At 39.0% G+C, this 12656-nt stretch overlaps 1 protein-coding gene across 4 annotated transcripts in view; it reads left to right on the top strand.

Moving 5' to 3' along the window:
• The window catches only part of LOC124613192, a 409752-nt gene that overhangs the window by 113799 nt on the left and 283297 nt on the right, over nt 1–12656 (top strand). The gene's annotated exons all lie outside the window — the stretch shown is intronic.

Genomic DNA, 12656 nt, shown 5'->3' on the forward strand with positions numbered 1-12656 from the left:
TTCAGGTCTACAAATTCAAGAGACTGAAATTCAAAAAGATCTTTATGTTCCTCACAGTTGAGGAGCTCCTTGAATCATTGTTTTCATCTCTCATCAGTGTCGAACTCATCGGTGTATAAGATTTCATTATTGTCCTTGAGGAATTGCCTCTGGTACCCCTTCTTAAAGAAGTTAGCTTATGACACCTCTTTAGCACCTCTTTTCCTGAGCAATCTTGTCGAGTCTCCTCTATCATTCCTTTGAAGTTAATTCTCCTTGCTCTCCTCAGGGTTACTTGAGTAGTTCTGTGTGCATCTTCAAACTGTGCATTCCCTTTTGCAAAATTTCTGCCTTGGCTTTTTTTTTTTTTTTTTTTTTTTTTTCTCTTGGAAAATGTGTTAATACATTCATCTCCAAACCAAATCATCTTGCTTCTGATCCGCTACTTGATGACTGCATTTGCCACCTCATTTACAGCATCCTCGACCTTTTTGCACACTTCTTCTGGGTTCTTTTGTGCATATTCTTCCTGCAGAATTTCAAACCAATTGCTGAGCTGGACTGAAGTTTCTGTCTATTTGTAGAATCTTTGAGCAATCGATGTTGTAGCGTACTACTTTCTTGGGATTGTTTCTGACTCTGATTATGGGTTGTACTTGTAGCCGGCATTGTACTAGGAAGTGATCACTCCCACACTCTGCACACTGTGCTGTCTTTATCCATCGCACAGTTCTTTGCTTTGATCTCACTTGCAATGTGACCTAGGAGTTTTTTTAGGTTGCTGGACTTAAAAATTCTGACAGTTTGTTGTTGAATTAGTGATTGGCTCTTATTAGTCTGAAGAATTGGTCAGTGGACAGTTTCATTTCCCCTCAAATTGTGCAAATTGTTTCTGAGGGTAGATGCCTTTCAGAGAAATCAAAGAGGGTCAATTCTTGTGACCAAGATGATGAAACTGATAGCATTCAGGAGTTCCAGTAGCAGCATTTACTACCTGTAGCCTACTGACATGAGACAGTGCCGCTGACTTCCGGAAAGTAAAGGAAGAATAAATTATTGATGATCCTAAAATGCCTCATTGTAATTTTCATATTATTGTTTCACAATGATAAGAAAACAGAGTTATTTAAAAATATAGCCCCAAGGGCCTGAGAGGGAAGCAGAAGTTGAGTAGGGAGTGAGGCAGGGTTGAAGCATATCCCCAATGTTGTTCAGCCTGTAAGCATTGAAGAACACCAAAGAAGAATTTGGAGAAGGAATTAAAATTCAGGGATCAGAAATGAAAACTTTTAAATTTGCTGATGACATTATAATTCTGTGAGAAACAGGGCAGTTGAAGAAATGGACAGTGCCCTGAAGGGAGGATAGAAGATGAATATCAACAAAAGCAAAACAAGGGTAATGGAATAACTGGTAATAGCAAAAGCAGAGGCAATGGCAATGAATGTGTTTCTGGAGAAGAGAAATTTGTTAACAGCGAATAGAAATTTAAGTGTTAGAAATTCTTTTCTGATGATATTTGTCGCCATTCCAGCCTTGTATGGAAATGAATCGTGGATGGTAACCAATTCAGACAAGAAGAGAATAGAAGCTTTTGAAATGTAGTGCTACAGTAGAATGGTGAAGATTTGATGAGTTGGTCATGTAACTAATGAATTAGTACTGAACAGAATTGAGAAGAAAAGAAATTTGTGACTTGTTGTTGTTGTTGTTGTTGTTGTGGCCTTCAGTCCAGAGACTGGTTTGATGCACCTCTCCTTGCTTACTCTAGCCTGTGCAAGCTTCTTCATCTCCCAGTACCTACTGCAACCTACATCCTTCTGAATCTGTTTAGTGTATTCATCTCTTGGTCTCCCTCTACGATTTTTACCCTCCACACTGCCCTCCAATACTAAATTGGTGATCCCTTGATGCCTCAGAATATGTCCTACCAAGCGATTCCTTCCTCTAGTCAAGTTGTGCCACAAATTTCTCTTCTCCCCAATTCTGTTCAATAGCTCCTCATTAGTTATGTGATCTACCTATCTAATCTTCAGAGTTCTTCTGTAGCACCACATTTCGAAAACATCTATTCTCTTCTTGTCTAAACTATTTATTCTCCATGTTTCACCACGATACATGGCTACACTCCATACAAATACTTTCAGAAATGACTTCCTGACACTTAAATCTATACTCTATGTTAACAAATTTCTCTTCTTCAGAAACACTTTCCTTGCCATTGCCAGTCTACATTTTATATCGTCTATACTTCGACCATCACAGTTATTTTGCTCCCCAAATAGCAAAACTCATTTACTACTTTAAGCGTCTCATTTCGTAATCTAATTCCCTCAGCATCACCCGATTTAATTCGACTACATTCCATTATCCTTGTTTTGCTTTTGTTGATGTTCATCTTATATCCTCCTTTCGAGACACTGTCCATTCCGTTCAGCTGCTCTTCCAGGTCCTTTGCTGTCTCTGACAGAATTACAATGTCATTGGCAAACCTCAAATTTTTTATTTCTTCTGCATGGATTTAAATTCCTACTCCGAATTTTTATTTTGTTTCCTTTACTGCTTGCTCAATATACAGATTGAATAACATTGGGGATAGGCTTCAACTCTGTCTCACTCCCTTCCCAAACACTGCTACCCTTTCATGTCCTTGAACTCTTATAACTGCCATCTGGTTTCTGTACAAATTGTAAATAGCCTTTTGTTCCCTGTATTTTACCCCTGCCACCTTCAGAATTTGAAAGAGAGTATTCCAGTCAACATTGTCAAAAGCTTTCTCTAAGTCTACAAATGCTAGAAACGTAGGTTTGCCTTTACTTAATCTACTTTCTAAGATAAGTCGTAGGATCAGTTTTGCCTCACGTGTTCCAACATTTCTACGGAATCCAAACTGATCTTCCCTGAGGTCGGCTTCTACCAGTTTTTCCATTCGTCTATAAAAAATTCGAGTTAGTATTTTGCAGCCGTGGCTTATTAAACTGATAGTTCGTTAATTTTCACATCTGTCAACACCTACTTTCTTTGGGATTGGAATTATTATATTCTTTTTGAAGTCTGAGGGTATTTCGCCTGTCTCATACATCTTGCTCACCAGATGGTAGTTTTTTGTCAGGGCTGGCTCTCCCAAGGCTATCGGCAGTTCTACTGGAATGTTGTGTTTTCCCGGGGCCTTGTTTCGCCTTACGTTTTTTGGTGCTCTGTCAAACTCTTCATGCAGTATCATATCTCCCATTTCATCTTCACCTACATCCTCTTCCATTTCCATAATATTGTCCTCAAGCATATCACCCTTGTATAGACCCTCTGTATACTCCTTCCACCTTTCTGCTTTCCCTTCTATGCTTACAACTGGGTTTCCATCTGAGCTCCTTTCTCCAAAGGTCTCTCTAATTTTCCTGTAGGCAGTACCTATCTGACCCCTCGTGAGATAAGCCTCTGCATCCTTACATTTGTCCTCTAGCCATCCCTGCTTAGTCAGTTTGCACTTCCTGTCAATCTAATTTTTGAGACGTTTGTATTCATTTTTGCCTGCTTCATTTACTGCATTTTTGTATTTTCTCTTTTCATTAGTTAAATTCAATATCTCTTCTGGTACCCAAGGATTTCTATTAGCCCTCGTCTTTTTACCTACTTGATCCTCTGGTGCCTTCACTATTTCATCTCTCAAAGCAACCCATTCTTCTTCTAGTGTATTTCTTTCCCCCCAATCCTGTCAATTGTTCCCTAATGCTCTCCCTGAAACTCTGTACAACCTCTGGTTCTTTCAGTTTATCCAGGTCCCCTTTCCTCAATTTACCACTTTTATGCAGTTTCTTCAGTTTTAATCTACAGTTCATAACCAATAGATTGTGGACAGAGTACACATCTGTCCCTAGAAATGTCTTACAATTTAAAACCTGGTTCCTAAATCTCTGTCTTACCATTATATAATCTATCTGACACCTTCCAGTGTCTCCAGGCTTCTTCCATGTATACAACCTTCTTTCATGCTTCTCGAACCAAGTGTTGGCTATGATTAAGTTATGCTCTGTGCAAAATTCTACCAGGCGGCTTACTCTTTCACTCCTTACCTCCATTCAATATCCACCTACTACATTTCCTTCTCTTCTTTTTCCTACTATCGAATTTTCAGACACCCATGACTATTAAATTTTCGTCTCCCTTCACTATCTGAATAATTTCTTTTATCTCATCTTACATTTCATCCATCTCTTCGTCATCTTCGGAGCTAGTTGGCATGTAAACTTCTACTACTGTGGTAGGTGTGGGCTTCGTATCTGTCTTGGCCACAATAATGCGTTCGCTATGCTGTTTGTAGTAGCTTACCCGCACTCCTATTTTTTTTATTCATTATTAAACCTACCCCTGAATTACCCCTATCGGATTTTGTGCTTATAACCCTGTATTCAGCTGACCAGAAGTCTTGTTCCTCCTGCCACGGAACTTCACTAATTCCCACTATATCTAACTTTAACCTATCCATTTTCCTTTTAAATTTTCTAATCTACCTCCCCAATTAAGGGATCCATGCTCCGACCCGTAGAACGCCAGTTTTCTTTCTCCTGATAACAACATGAATTGATCAAAAGAAGGGATTAACAATAAAATACATTCTGAGACATCACAGAATTGTCGGTTTAGTATTGGAGGGAAGTTGTGGTTGTTGTGGTCCTCAGTCCTGAGACTGATTTGATGCAGCTCTCCATGCTACTCTATCCTGTGTAAGATTCTTCATCTCCCAGTACTTACTGCAACCTACATCCTTCTGAATCTGCTTAGTGTATTCATCTCTTGGTCTCCCTCTACGATTTTTACCGTCCACGCTGCCCTCCAATGCTAACTTTGTGATCCTTGATGCCTCAGAACATGTCCTACCAACTGGTCCCTTCTTCTTGTCAAGTAGTGCCACAAACTCCTCTTCTCCCCAATTCTACTCAGTACTTCTTCATTAGTTATTTGAACTACTCATCTAATCTTCAGCATTCTTCTGTAGCACCACATTTCGAAAGCTTCTATTCTCTTCTTGTCCAAACTATTTATCGTCCATGTTTCACTTCCATACATAGCTACACTCCATACAAATAGTTTCAGAAACGACTTCCTAACACTTAAATCTATATTCGATGTTAACAAATTTCTCTTCTTCGGAAACGCTTTCCTTGCCATTGCCAGTCTACATTTTATATCCTCTCTACTTCGACTATCATCAGTTATTTTGCTCCCCAAATAGCAAAACTCCTTTACTACTTTAAGTGTCTCATTTCCTAATCTAATTCCCTCAGCATCACCCAACTTAATTTGACTACATTCCATTATCCTTGTTTTGCTTTTGTTGATGTTCATCTTATACCCTCCTTTCAAGACACTGTCCATTCCGTTCAACTGCTCTTCCAAGTCTTTTGCTGTTTCTGACAGAATTACAATATCATCGGCTAACCTCAAAGTTTTTATTTCTCCTTCGGGATTTTAATTCCTACTCCAAACTTTTCTTTTGTTTCCTTTACTGGTTGCTCAAAATACAGATCGAAAAGCATCGGGGAGAGGCTACAACCTTGTCTCACTCCCTTCCCAACCACTGCTTCCCTTTCATGTCCCTCGACTCTTGTAACTGCCATCTGGTTTCTGTACAAATTGTAAATAGCCTTTCGCTCCCTGTATGTTACCCCTGCCACCTTCAGAATTTGAAAGGGAGTATTCCAGTCAACATTGTCAAAAGTTTTCTCTAAGACAACAAATGCTAGAAACCTAGGTTTGCCTTTCCTTAATCTTTCTTCTAAGATAAGTCGTAGGGTCAGTATTGCCTCCCGTGTTCCAATATTTCTACGGGATCCAAATTGATCTTGCCTGAGGTCGGCTTCTACCAGTTTTTCCATTCATCTGTAAAGAATTCGCGTTAGTATTTTGCAGCCGTGGCTTATTAAACTGATAGTTCGGTAATTTTCACATCGGTCAACACCTGCTTTCTTTGGGATTGGAATTATTATATTCTTTTTGAAGTCTGAGGGAATTTCGCCTGTCTCATACATTTTGCTCACCAGATGGTAGAGTTTTGTCAGGACTGGCTCTCCCAAGGCTGTCAGTAGTTCTAATGGAATGTTGTCTACTCCCGGGGTCTTTCAGTGCTCTGTCAAACTCTTCACGCAGTATCGTATCTCCCATTTCATCTTCTTCTACATCCTCTTCCATTTCCATAATATTGTCCTCAAGTACATCGCCCTTGTATAGACCCTCTATATACTCCTTCCACCTTTCTGCTTTCCCTTCTTTGCTTAGAACTGGGTTTCCATCTGAGCTCTTGGTATACGTAAAAGTGGTTCTCTTTTCACCAAAGGTCTCTTTAATTTTCCTTTCGGCAGTATCTATCTGAGGAAAAAGACTGCTTACATGCCTTCGGATGAGTGCTAATTTTTCTTATCTTAGCTTCTTGGTCCTTATGTGAAATATATGTTGGTGGCAGTAGAATTGTTCTGCAGTCAGCTTCAAATCCCAGTTCTCTAAATTTTCTCAATAGTATTCCCCAGAAAGAATGTTGCCTTCTCTCCAGGGATTCCCACATTGGTAATTGAAGTATCTCCATAATACTCGCATGTTGATTGAACTTACTGATAACAAATCTAGCAGCCCACCTCGATTGCTTCAATGTCTTCCTTTAAGACAACCTGGTGGGGTTGTCAAACACTCTAGCAGAATTTAAAAATGGGTCACACCAATGTTCTGTATGCAGCCTCCTTTACAGATGAGAGTCAGTATGACTATGTCAAGCAGTACACTACTAGTGCTGTATTCGAACATTATTGGATTGTTCTTCCTACTCATCTGCATTAACTTAATCGTTTATCTTCCTATAGTCACTTAATGACAACACTTTCCCATATACCACAGCATCATAAGCAAACAGCTGTAGATTGCTGCTGTCAATCAGGTCAGTTATGTAGATAGAGAATAAGAACGAATGTATCACACTTCCCAGGGGCACTCTTGACAATACCCTTGTTTCTGAATACCCACTGTCAAGGACAGTGTTCTCTGTTCTGTTGCTTAAGAAATCTTCAAGCCACTCACATGTCTGGGGAAACTATTCCAACTGCTCCTACCTTCATTAACAGTCTGCTGTGAGGCACTGTCTCAAATGCTTCACATAAATCTAAGAATATGGAATCTGCCTGTTGCCATGGTTCTCAGGATATCGTGTGAGGAAAGAGCAAGCGGAGTTTTGCACAAGCGATACTTTCTAAATCTGTGCTGATTTGTGGACAGAAAATCTTCTGTCTCAAAGAAATCTATTATATTTGAACTGAAAATGGTCCTGCAAAATTAAAAGCCAATATCCTTAACATCAGTTTGCTGTAGAATTCATGAACATATTCTTTTACCTTACTTATAAACTGAGGAGTCTTCTAGAATTTTCTCTAGTTGCTTGGGACTTTGTACTGGGCGAAATATTTTCAATGAAAGCAATGGCCAATTGACCAGAGCACTCTCTGTAAATTGAATTGTGATTCCATTCAGACGTGGCAACTTACTTGTTTTTGACTCTCTCTCAGTTGCTTCTCTACACCAGCAATGCATGTTGCTGTGTCCTTCAAGTGTGAGTCTGTATGATTGTTAACATCAAAAACAAAAGTCAAAATTTCATTATCTTTTTATGCAACTTTGCTAATATTTTGCTATAAAAAAATCAGGAAATATTGTTAATGCTGTGATATCAGTATACTGTTAGAGCATTCTAAAACTGGAGTCATGCACTGATCTTGATGTACCTATGGTGCAACTTGACTGTTGTGGAGGTTTTGTAATTCTTGTTTGTTTATTTGTAAGCTGTAGTAAACTTTTGTGCCAGTTTGGTGGCATTGATATAGGTGGCCTCTCACCACATTTAACATTCTGCTGTCTGCTGTTCGAACAAACCTTTATTTGTGAAGAATGGAAGGAAACACTCTTTGCTTCTCCTTGCTTCAAAAGTCTAACAAAAAAATTATCAACAATAACCGGCTTTAGGCTTGTATCATTGTAATGTATGGATATTCCACAGCTTTGAACATTTCTATAGTCGAGGCAATAAAAACATGTTACATATAAATATAAATAATGCAAGTATTGTAAATATATACTCTTAACTCTGCCAGCAATGGCTGGAAACTTTACGGGGGGAGGGGAGACAAGGGGGGAAAAAGATAATGAGAGACATTTTCTATATCTCAGTCCATATTTTTTATTATTTCGTACTGGATAGCTTCACGTACTGTTGCCCATCTTCAGATCTGTGTTCTAATCCTGTGTTTACAGTCTTACAGAACTAAAAAAAATTCAGTCTGAATATAATACATACTGTTTCTCATAGTTACAGAGTAACCTGCCTTAATGGAACAAAGGTTCACTGTCATATACTAAAGCCAGACTAGTAAGCTTCCACTTTATATTAAAATTTTGTAACGAATCTGATTGGTGTAAGCCTGTATTATTGTTAATGAGTGTCCTCTGCATGTACTAATTTAATTATAAATACAATCTTTAAATAGTTAAACAATGGAATATCCAGGATGGAACATGCAAACAGGCACAACAGTAAGACTGCTGAACAAGTAAGCTTTCATCGAAAAGCCTTCTTCTGAATTAGACAAAAAACACACACACACAAAATCACTTTTTCTGGCCACCAAGGCCAGACTACAAACAACAGCGCATGGTGGGAGGAACATGATTGCTGTCTCCGGCTATCGAGGCCAGACTGTGAGTAACAGTGCATGAAGGGAGAATCACTCTGGGTGGGGGACGAGAGAGCAGGGTATGGATGGGGGACAGTAAAGTGCTGCTTGTGGGAAGTTACAGGCACATGATGGGGGGAGGGTAGGCTGAAAGGTACACACAGATGGGAGGCTTGGCGGAGGGGGCAGGGGGTGGGAAAGGAGATAAGTAAAAAATTTATGCTTAAAACATACAAAGCATTTAATATAAAACATTGGAGATGAATTCTTCAATTGACAATCATATTTTAGTTTAATTTGACAATCATATTTTACTAAAGAGAAACAGTTAAAAACTTTAAGAATGTATTCAGTCTCATTTCTATTACACCAGCATAAATGGAGCTACATAAATGCCATGCTGAAAGTAGTGCCGCAGTTAGGTTTGTGCTGTCATGTCAAACTTGATGCTATCATTGCACAGTTGGTAGATGCAGCAAATGTGGGGTAAAGTGTTCTGTTCCATCTGAACATGGTGTGTTGATTAAGGCAAGAACATGTCTTTAAAGATTCCATAATAATTACTATGTGCAAAATCAGTTTGTTTGTTCAGCAGTTCACCAAGGGTTTTTAGCCAGAGTGTAACCTAATTCACCTCATCCATTAATGTTTATGCGCCAGTTTTTACAAGGTCAGTGAAAAGGACAAAAATGTGCAACATCACTCTGGAAAAGAGCTCTCTGCACTCATAACTGGAGGAATAACAGGTGCGTGCAATCTAGCACTACAATGGCCCCACTTGATGATTCCTGCCACTTTATCCATACCAGCAACACACAGACCTGTTAAATCTCACCTGCCTTACCTGGTCTGCACTCATTTTGACACAGTTGTGCCCAATTAGTGGCACATACACAATCTTTGAATTAAATGACAGATCTGGGAAGAGGTTGATAGGCAGGTGTGTAAGTATCCAACAGATTAAATAGTTGAGGTCTTTTGTCCTCCAATTAAGTTGGTGTACATCAGTATCAGTTGCAAATCAAAGATAAATGTACATCAGATCAGAATTCACTAAACCTTCCTAGAAGCGACCAATGCGAAGTAATCGTATTTCCCAATGTAAGTTTGATGAACTATCGGCCCCCGGGGAACAGCAGCCAAAATATGTTACCACTTAGGACTTCAAGAGAAACTTCAGGAAAGTTCTTGTACAGCTTAGCATGTCAACCCATAATATTTTCCGCTAGTGTTAAATTTCCACACACAATTGTGACCAGAATGCCATCTGTGATTATCTACCACAACACTTGAGTATACACACTGTAAGATAATAAGAGCTGCTCTGCTTACCAGTACAATGTGAAACATGACGTAATAGCATGGCATAAGCTTTGTTCCTCTGACCTAACCCTATCTAAATCAGTAGTTATTGTTACAGTTAAAAATATAATTTTTCAGTACCAGAGTCACTTCTTATGTAAATCTACATAGTTACACATTGCAAGCATCAGATGAACTAGCAACAAAGCTTAATGTGCCACTCAGATTGAGCTGCCACCAGTTACATTGTCAGACCTCAGTCAACACCTGTCTGGATCTGCTGAGAACAAGGGACACTACCTCTATTTATAACTTTTTAGCAGAATGTGATGTCAGATATGTCAGTTTCCTTAATATTCGTAATTAAGCTACTTTTCTGAGTCACGCCAGTAGTCCACACTTATACTCATTTGGAGCACATTATGTAATAATTTTATGATTAATCTCTCTATTATAAAATATGTTTTTACAGAAGAACTATTTTGTTTCTTTCAGCCTTTGTGGCCAGGGATGAGTCCGGCCTGTTGTTTTTAAGAGTATCTGCCTTTTAAAACCATGTCTTACTACTTTTTGTTTGAATAGAAGTATTCCTACATCAAGTTTGAAGAAGATTGAAGGTGCTTCATATATGGCCCTCTCTGGGGCCTTTCTTCCGTCCACTTAGTGGACCTGTGTCTTCCAGGGGCACACCAAACTTCCCCTAATGGTTCAGTACATGCCTTTATGGTGCTAGACATGGGACCATGGTTTTTCCACACGCATACTGGTCAGCCAGTCAGTGTCAGCTGAACCACTGTACTTACTAATGTATTTCTTGTGAGTGAAACAAATAACTGGGTGTAATACTTTGGAGGGATATGTAATGGAGTGATCGCATAGGCTAAGTTTGTGAGTATAACAGGTGGTGGACTTCTGTTTATTGGTAGGATACTGGGGAAGTGCAATAAGTCTACAAAGAAGATTGCTTATGAATCACTCATTTGGTCGGCTCTAGAATATTGCTCAAGTGTGTGGGACCCATACCAAATAGGACTAACAGGAGGTATTGAACATGTACCGAGAAGGGCAGCACAAATGGTCACAGGTTTGTTTGATCCATGGGAGAGAGTCGCAGAGATACTGAAGGAGATGAACTGGAAGACTTGAAGATAGACGTAAACTACCCTGAGAAAGTCTTTTAACAAAGTGTCAAGAACCAACTTTAAATGACAACTCTAGAAATATACTACAATCCCCTACATACTGCTTACATAGGGATCATGAGGATAACATTAGAATATTTACTGCCTGCACAGAGGCATTCAATCATTCTTCCTGTGCTCCATATGTAAATGGAACAAGATGAAACCGTAAAAACTGGTGCAGTGGGATGTACTCTCTGCCATGCACCTCACGATGGTTTGCAGAGATTACTTGTAGATGTAGAAACAAAGGCAACCACATGTTAGGCTGACAGTGATATAATGGATGCAGAAGAATAACAGCGGCTGCCATCACTGATTATTGTTGTAAGATAAATGCTTAGAAATAAAGAGCGTGCATCATTATTTCTGCTGATGAAAGTTTTTCTCATCTGTGGTCAGATGGTTTAGTGGTGTCATGCTTCACTTAGTTATACTCACATAAAAACTGGAACTCATTTGATGGTGTAACTGGAATGATAGTTTTGGAAGTTCTTCAGTGACAAGTACCTGTGCCATCACTAAAGAATATCGAAGTCGCCATTATGTAGGTCATAAGGTAGATGTATGATGATTTAGGTAAAGTACCCACAACACATCCTTAAGCATGATAATACTCATAACCAAGAGAAAGAACCTGACAGAATTAAAACAATAGCAGCAAAACTTTTTGCAGTCAGTCATACTATTTTCAGATATGTAGGAATAATACTATGAAGCAACATGACAAACATATTAAACTCATTTCGGAAACCAAATACAAAAAGTTAATGCAACCTTTTGTAGAATGCTGCATAAAGGTTTTTGGTCCATTATCAAATAAGCCTGATAACAGACATCAAAGTAATTATGTGGTTAACTACTAGGGCATGTAGGTATAGTCCATACAAAAGTGTAACAATAACAGAGATGCACAGGGAACTTTAAATTAGAACCTTTGGGAGAAAGTTAGCATTGTAATCACAAATCCCATTTTGGTAGGTTTAAAGGAACGTAGGAACCAGGAGTCTGGTCTAGGGGTAATAGGGTTTCGAATAAAAGGATGAGTAATCGGGAGAAAAGGGGTCAACTATTATCAAACATAAGCCATAATTTGAGGAAGAAATTTCTGAGAATTTGCATCTGGAACAAAACTTTGGGCAGTAGTGAATCATGGACTTAAGAGAAATCAGGAAAAGAAAGAATCGAGGCATATGAAGGGTGGTGTTACAGAAGGATACTGAAAATAATCATGATGATGTGTTGGATTTTGGGCACTCAGCAGCGTAGTCGACAGTCAGTGTACACATCTCATGGTTTGAATGCTGCCTGTTCTCACAAGCAAAATGCAAGAACACACATTAGCAGATTTCCTCAGAGAGTCTAGCTTTGTTGACATAAATATATCCTTATATATAAAAACAAAGATGAGGTGACTTACCGAACGAAAGCGCTGGCAGGTCGATAGACACACAAACAAACACAAACATACACACAAAATTCAAGCTTT

This window comes from Schistocerca americana, chromosome 4 (genome assembly GCF_021461395.2).
Source record: "Schistocerca americana isolate TAMUIC-IGC-003095 chromosome 4, iqSchAmer2.1, whole genome shotgun sequence".
Lineage (NCBI taxonomy): Eukaryota > Metazoa > Arthropoda > Insecta > Orthoptera > Acrididae > Schistocerca > Schistocerca americana.